Source organism: Columba livia, chromosome 3 (assembly GCF_036013475.1).
Source record: "Columba livia isolate bColLiv1 breed racing homer chromosome 3, bColLiv1.pat.W.v2, whole genome shotgun sequence".
NCBI lineage: Eukaryota > Metazoa > Chordata > Aves > Columbiformes > Columbidae > Columba > Columba livia.
The window spans coordinates 58,716,937-58,725,143 of NC_088604.1; the positions used below are offsets into that span (position 1 = coordinate 58,716,937).

General features: G+C 41.9%; 1 long non-coding RNA gene across 1 annotated transcript in view; it reads left to right on the forward strand.

The window, feature by feature from the left end:
* Window positions 1–6,786, forward strand: part of LOC110363939 (uncharacterized) — a 50,406-nt gene extending 43,620 nt beyond the window's left edge. Inside the window, exon 3 of the long non-coding RNA XR_010471367.1 lies at window positions 717–6,786. This is a non-coding gene — a long non-coding RNA (uncharacterized LOC110363939). The remainder of the gene's footprint in view (window positions 1–716) is intronic.
* The last annotated feature ends 1,421 nt before the right edge of the window (window positions 6,787–8,207 follow it).

Sequence of the window (8,207 nt, forward strand, 5' to 3'; positions counted from 1 at the left end):
GGACTAGAGTGGATACTCATGAATGGGAGGAGAACTGGACAGGTTTCTGCTGCTGGAAGGAGGTAACTCCTGGTCAGTGGTAAGCTGTCAGCAGAGGAAGAGCTATTGCCACATGTCTTTCAGGGAAGAAACAACAGAAATCTTGGCAGGGACCACCCTTGTTTCTCCACTGAAAAGTCTGGTATTTGAGATGCCACCTGAAAGTCTCAGTTGAAAGGCATGAGAGATTTGCAGTCTCGCATGTCTTCAGGGGTACTCCACATTGGTGAAGAGCATCAAGTGTGATCTTTAAAGAAATTCTAGATGCACAGGAGTGCAACATATCTAATGCCATACTAGCCCTAATTAATTTACTCTTTTTTTCTGACAATTAGAGGCAATGCTTCGTCATCGACAGCACAACACTTTGAACCATCCTATTGCAGTATCGGGTACGTGAAAAGCATTCACTCTGTGACCACAAGAAGCATCTAGTTTATGAGTTAAAACAAAATACTCATTGGTCTTAGAAAAATGTTATTCATGTTATTCAACCCACTTTAAATCCAAGTGTGCAGTGGAGTCTTTAAAAATGTATGGTATGAATTGCATAAACTGACTAGAAAAAAAAATTACAATGTTTGTTCTTAAATTATTGCACAGGAATAGCTAAGAATCACTCTTCATGTTATGATACAACATAACAGAGGAACTGTTTATGATTTTGTTTTCCACAGGTCGAGTTTCCCTCACCTCTTCTGAACCAGCCATGCACAAACTTTGCAGTATTTCACGGCCTGCTGTAGCTCACCCACAGCACGAATCAGGGTAAATTTATGAGCTGTTCTTTACCTGCAGTCTCCCATACATGATACTAAACTATTCTATTACTTAGAATTGGTGAGGAACAAACCACCCTTTTTCATCTGCATGTCTTGAATCTCAGGAGAGGTAGAGTAATGTGCTAAAAGAACATTTGTGCTCACTTTATAATGCGTGTGGGGAATCTCCAGAGGGAATATTTGGGGGAAACTGAAGACTGTTGGTGTTTATGCAGGCATGCTGAGAGCCCTTGCCTGAGGACCAGACCTGGGTTCCTTGGTGGTGCTGAAAGCCCAGAGAAGGAATTCATCAAACTCCTGTCTATTGCTTATACCCCTGAGGCCCTGTGGAGTGACAGAATAAAAAGAACCCAATGCTGTTCCTCGATGAGAGGAATGGCACAATGAGGTGAGATCTTCTATGAGACACCACTGCTAAAACATGGATTAATGCCCATGAATATAAGGATGAGTCAGGAGCTGGCTCCTTAGTCGACCAGTGATAAAGGGAGCTAGTAAGTTCAGAAGACCATTCAGCATACCTGAGATCTGAGTAACCTTTTGGATACCCTCTTCTGATTGACTCCAGAGGAAATGTGATAGACTTCTGCAGCTCTTTACTGTCCACATACATCTTTAGCACATTAAATAATTTTGTATTAGAGCAAATTTTAGCACTTTACTTCCAAGTCCCTATCCAGAGCATTTCTGGATGTGCCAAGCACAGGGCCAAATACGAATGCTTGCAGAACTCCTTTAACGACATCTTCTGTTAAGAAAAGTTGGCACACCTCCCTGGGTATTATAATATTTTTTGAGCTTTTTTGATGTTGAAGCTAAGTACACAGCTGTGGCTCATAGAAGCAGTTATACCACTATGCCATGAAATAATCACCGATAATATCTAAAACTGTATGTCCTGCTTCAGGTCCAGAGTAACATTTGCTCAGTTTTTATGTTTCAGAAATATTATTACTCCCTTCACTACAAGGTGAGCGCCAAACAATATTAGTCAAAGGAAATTCAACTGTGGACTTGTTGAATTATTGTCTAGAGTGTAAGAGTTATCATTTTAGAAAGCCTTACAACCAGAAGAATGCAAAGAAGGTTTTAAAATAAGCTACTCTGAATCTTTAAAACCAGAAATTTTAAAAGTTTTCATGAGCAAGCCAAGGAGATACAGCCTAAGACATCCTGTTGCCATGAACTGGAAAGAATTACGGTAGAGCATGGACCTACTAAACTCCTGCACTAACGTGATACAATGGCAAGAGAGGACATGCTTCAAAATACATGAGACTTCTCCTAAGAACTGGGCCTCATCAAGCTGTTATAAGTGATCAGAGATACTCAAGGGCTTTCAAATAAGAAGTGAGTAGACAGGCTACATAGGTGGAGAGAGAGAAAGACAGAGATTTGTAGCCACGAATGGTGCAATAAATATGAATAACAAATTATATTTAGATGCTGTAGACTGTTTTTTAAAGGTTGTATATGTCAGTAGTCCTCACAAGAGTGAATCAGAACTGTTGTTTCTGAATATATATGAAGGCATGAGAAATTTATAAAAAAATTATTGCCAGTTCTCCTTCCCAGTACTTTTGAGCACACAGTTTGTGGCCAGAAACACATGACTGTCAGAAGTCCAAGGCATGAAAATTCCCTTCAATGAAATGGAAGGAATAAGTGACCAATTATTCATTTCATTAGACCATCACTGGGAAGATCACTTGAAATTGCCATGTGAAAATTCAGGAAGCCAAAATCTTGAGATGTTTTTGTTGCTGTTTTTAATTATTGCTTTTGTTGCTGTTGTTAATTGTTGATGCCTCAGATTATTCATCTTGAAGAGGATCACAATTTATTTTTTCAATACACTCCTGAGACATAGTAGAAGATACTATAAATGTTTCTTGTATTAAGATGGTTCTTTGCAAAATTTCTATGCCTTACTACAGATGTGGTCATAAATTCATTTCATTGAGGTTAAATGGAGTGCCTTTTCACATGCTTTAAAATAAATTGTTTGGCAACACTTGCTATTAAAAGAGAAACTCACATAGACAAAGAGATGAGGGTGTCTAAAACTCTGATTTAAAATTGCTTTATACCAATTTAAAGATCACAGACTGTCTGGGTAAGCTCCGACACAGACAGAACATCTTGACTCAGTCTGCATCCAGGTGCACAAGAAAAGTCCAAGAAACTTCAAGGAAGCAATGAGTGATTCAAGCTGACTGCTAGTCAGAAGCTGTCAGATATCCAGTTCTCATTTTTCTCCATCTCTCAGCAAAACTGTAGTTTCCAGCCCAGGGACTGAGCTGGCAACACTGCCTGTGTGCTGCTGTCCTGCTTACGGAAAGCCAGGTGCTGCATTGTGATGTGCAGTGAAAGAAACAGCATCCTGCAAATAAACAAGATTATCAACTCCTCAACAACCTGTGTGTGTGTGCACATAGAGAAAAATAGTGTGGGTGTTATGAAGAGAGGGGAAAAGAGAAAGAGAGACGAAGAGGAAAGATAGAATTTGCTATTGATTAATATTCACTATTATGACAGCCCCTGTACAAAGAAGATATTTTCCCCATCAGCCTGCTTTTGCAGTTTTTTTCCAAACTGCAGCTTGAAGAAAACAGGAAGAAAAATCCTGCTGTTTTCCAGATGTCATATCAGGATGCCAGCCTTTTCCTAGGTCATCAAATCAACATTGCTGATTGTTCAGCCCACTGTGATCTGCGTAAGTTGTTATAGCTGTTGTGTACTAACAGCAAACATTCACCTTCTGCCTTCCTGTGTCACTCAGCTTCTCTCTTTGCCCAGGAGCTCCTGGCCAGCTGCCACAGACAGTAGACTCACCATCTTGACTCGGTCATGTTTATTAACTTAGTCTAGAAAAACACAGCTGATCAGCAGCAGCCAGTGTACCTTAATCAGATATTCTTCCTGACAAACTCCATAGCTGTGGGACGCGACTGTGTTACGGACAGTCACAGAGAGTGACTGTCTCCACAGCGCCATGGAGAAGGACATGGTGTAAGAAAGAAGTGCACAAACACAAGGCTCCAAAACAAGCCCTGTGAGCCTCCACAACTCCTAGGGAACAACCTTCTCCAGGTGGATTGAAGAAAGCGTGAATTAACAGACATGAGCTTAATTAATTCACTGGTTTCAATGGAAAATGACATTTCTTGGGCTACCCAAAGAAAGGAAAGTGTATGAGTTGAAAGCGGGGAAAATATTACTGCCCAAAGGGCATAATTATCTTCAGAGAGGGTGATTAACTGCCTGAGAATTACATGCCCTGAAAGCTGATGTATAAATATTTAGTAAGCACCTAAGACCAGTTCATAACAAATTTCCTTGAACATAACTTGTCAGTTCTGCTTTCAGCTTAAAGATGCAAGGATATCTTGCATCAAGGCTGCAGTCACAGAATGGATGAGTGCTAGCGACTGCTACAGGTATTTGGCAGAGCTGGTGTAGGGAAAAGAACACCCTGGCAGCCCCTTGCTGCTGTAGTGATGCTTCTCATCTGCAATAGCTCTGGGGTGGGCAGAGGTATATTAAGCTCACATTTATCAAAAGAAAATATTGAGAATCAGAGATTCAAAAGAGTGAGCAAAATCATTACCTGCTGTCACCTCGTCTGTCTGCTGTTTCACTGTCTGTCACTGCACTGAAGTACTCTGTCTTGTATTTTCTGGTTTACATTTTTGTTTTAAACAATACAACTGGCTAGATGCTTTCCCAGATTCTGTGTGGGAGTATTAAGGCTCTGCTAAACAAGCCCTGAAGAGGAGAGTTAGTTTGATGGGCGCTGGTCTGTAAATTCCAGATACTACCAGAGATCTGCTGTGGGAGGAAGGAAAATGGAGTCTTTTCACTACTGACAGCTGTAGCATAAACTTTTATTAGTTTTATTGTAGTTGATTTAAATAGTTCTCAGCTGGGCTCTGTGTGGAAGTCACAGCTATACATGGACCCTGGTTTTCACCCTGAATAAGGGTTTTGTTCCTATGGTCATACCTCTGATGTCATGAGCTCGATTTTACCCTTGATGCAATGCCCACTCGTACTTCTTCCCTGGCTGCCTGCCTGCGGCATGGCAACAGGCACGGGGAGACGAGAGAGCCTGTGTGTCCAGTCACCCACCCACCAGAGCATGGGACCGAGAGCAGAAAAGGAAGATGAATAGAAAGCAGTCCAAATCCCAGACTGAATGAGCTGAATAAAGTTACAGAACTGGATAAAGTAATCCCTTTTACCTTTGGTCCTGCTGTCTCAGCTCTGGACGCAATAACAAGCTGGCTTTGTTTCTGTGATCCAGCCTCTGTTTTGTGGGTGAAGGCCGGCAGGCAGCTGCCCTCACCCCGTGCTGGCAGGGGCTGGGGGATACTCTCTCCAGGACAGGTGGTGGAAAAGCTGATTTAGACTCAAAGTCTTCATTTTCTACTACTTTGACATTATTTGGGCAAGCAGGGACCTTTTCCAAGGAAGGGATGATAAAGCAGAAACAATATGCAGTATTTTCCAAGTAACTTTTCCTTTACCTACTATCTTACAAAAGCGATTGTTAATCTATTATTGGCATTTACCTCATTCTACTGTAAAATTACTTGAGAATATAGCAGAAAAGAAAAGAAGGGAAATTATAACTGCTAGTGATACATCCTTTTCCAGGTCATTTATATTTCAGAGTCTTATTTTTCATAACACAAAACTAGCATGGGACTTTTTGACCATAAATCTTACAACAGAGTTAAGAATTAACTCGTGTGGTAAAGTCTGGCTAGATCTGTAAGATACCCAAGGAAAAGAATGAATCTAAAATTCTTAGTTATTCTCACACTTAATAATCACAATTTCAGAAAAATCTTTCTAATTCTTCCACGTGTGATAAAAATGTTGAAGCAAAGTATGATCATAGTAAGTGGTAATATTTTATATTAGCTTATGAAGGGAGATGTAAAAGTGCACTAATCTGCCTCAGGTACTGCTACATATTTCCATAGGAGATGAGTTAGAAGGGAAGTAAAAATCAGCAGTGAAGAGAAAAGGTGAAAAAGAATAAAAAATACTTTTGTTGAATTATTCAGCTTTCCAGAAGTATTATTGTAAAACTGCTTAACAGCATCAGTTACTACTAAGGTTTCCACATCATTTCCCTTTTTGAGGTCATATTCTCAGTTATACATAATTTTTATGAACTCTTCATTTGGACAAAATTTTCCATGTCTAGTGTCTGCTTTAGGCTGCTTTATTTGTGGAAAAATCCAGCCAAAATGATTCACTGGTTTCCAAGTAAGAGGTTAGTTAAAAATACATTGTTTTTCACGCGGTAAAAATGTTCTGGTTGCTTTTCCCTGGAGGCACTGAAGCACCCCTCTCATTCGAAACATGGCGTAGAAATTGGGCTTGGCTTGAAGGCTGAGAGGAGAGGCAGTACGAGTGGACTTTGAGCACACTCTGATGTACATGTAGTAAACCAGCAAGTCCAACAGTGCCTCCTCACTGGGCTGCTGCCAAGAGATGTCCATCAAACCTGGTTTTGGGTGATGCATCTTTTTCCCCTTGTCCCTCTCTGCCGCTTCTGTGCAAATCCCTGTGGAAGCTGTCAGCCCCCAGCCACAATGAGTTACTTGGTCTTTCTCAAGCTCTTGTTTTGGAAATGCAATTCAGAGCATGTGAGTACAGCCCAAATCCACAATTGCACCCACTGTGGGGAGCCATGTGTCATGTCCAACCTGCTGCTCCAGCCTCTGGCTGCGGTGATCTGCAGGGACCAGGGAGCTTCGGGCTCTCTGCCCGGACCACTCCTCATCTGGTGCAAACCATTGTGGCCAAAATTTGCAAGCGCTGCTCTCTTCTTGCCCAGGAGGAACTGAATTGTAGGCTGATGAATTATCAATATTTGGGAAAAGCAGTCAGCATTTCCATGGGTAGCACCTAGTGGCATGACTCTGGCTCTCTTTTCTTGTTATTTTTAAAGATAAAATTGCAGGAGAAAAAAAAATGTGTTTGTTTTTTTTTTTAAAAAAAAAAAAACATCTTTCATGTTCCAATGGAAGAGAGACATTTGCTTTCCTTCATGTGTGTCTTTTTATTGTGTGCTGTGGTTTCTACAAGATCTCTGCTTCATCAATTGTAGAGGATAAAAGGTGGGAAATAGTGAATAGTGTTAAGAACTGGCTGGCAGGTTTTAAGTTATACAGCAGTTGCTTATTCAGCCTAGGAAAAGGTACATTGTAATGTGGCTCATCTCCATACACAAGGGGAGCACGGAGGCACAATGCCTGTGGGAGAACCCCAATAATCAATCAGAAAAAAGGGGTACTGCTTGGACCCTCCCAATGCATCACAAAGGGAGCAATCAGCCCTGTGGGGAGTGACTGGGGGTGACAGCCACCACAAGAATTAAGGGGAGAGGGTCTCTGGAGCACGCCACAGGCAGAGAAGGGATGTAACCAGGGGTATGGGACTCATTATTGGATGCAGAGGAGCATTTGGGGATTTATTATAGGATGTTTAGTGGAAGGACCAAAGGCAGGTTGTCAGAGTAATCAAGACAGTTGGACAAAAACAAGGGCAGGAAAACACAAGGATTAGAGGACCGAAGGGGCCAGTCACACATAAGCAGGTTGATGGTCAATGTGTTTGTCTGACTGTGCCCTGTGTCACATCAGCACAGCCTGTCCTGGTTTCTCACTCAATTTCTAACTATTTTCCCCTGCATGTGTACATATGGGGTCTTAATGCCAGCAACTGAAGCAGGACTGTGGGTCACAGGGCCATGTGTCCAGGTGCCAGCACCTGGACTGGATGAGGGGGTCTGAGTGTGTGACCATCAGTCAACACCTCACTGGACTGGCTGGTGAGCAGCACAAGTGGTTTGGGTGTTGAGAGAAGTGTGTCTCTGTGTGTGTATGTATCTGAGCACCAGTGAATGGAGCAGGGCTTTGGGCCATGGGGGATCCTAAGTTCAGGGGCCAGCCACTGGAGGGATTCACATTATATATACGTTTGAATTTCCAACCAATGGACCTTTGTTTAGAACGGGCGAAGAAGGGAACAGGATTAGGCTGCTTGTGCTGTCCATGAATGTGTAACTGTCACTGTTGATGTTGCTCTGTGGGGCCAGCCACTTGTATATGTATATTTGCATTTATGTTTACATCATGTTTGTGACTACAGGGGATACACACTCAGCCTTGCTACTGACTAGACTGGGGGACATGCAGTGGGGGCAGCCTCACCTCTCTTGGGATGCCTGATTCAGCAAACCCAAATAAAGATGGTATTTCTAAATCTAGAGCGAGCACCCCCTGTGCTGATGGAAAAGTGGAGATGAAAAGGACAAACAAAATAGGCAGATAAAACTGATTAAAGTCTTTTAATAGTTCTCATTAA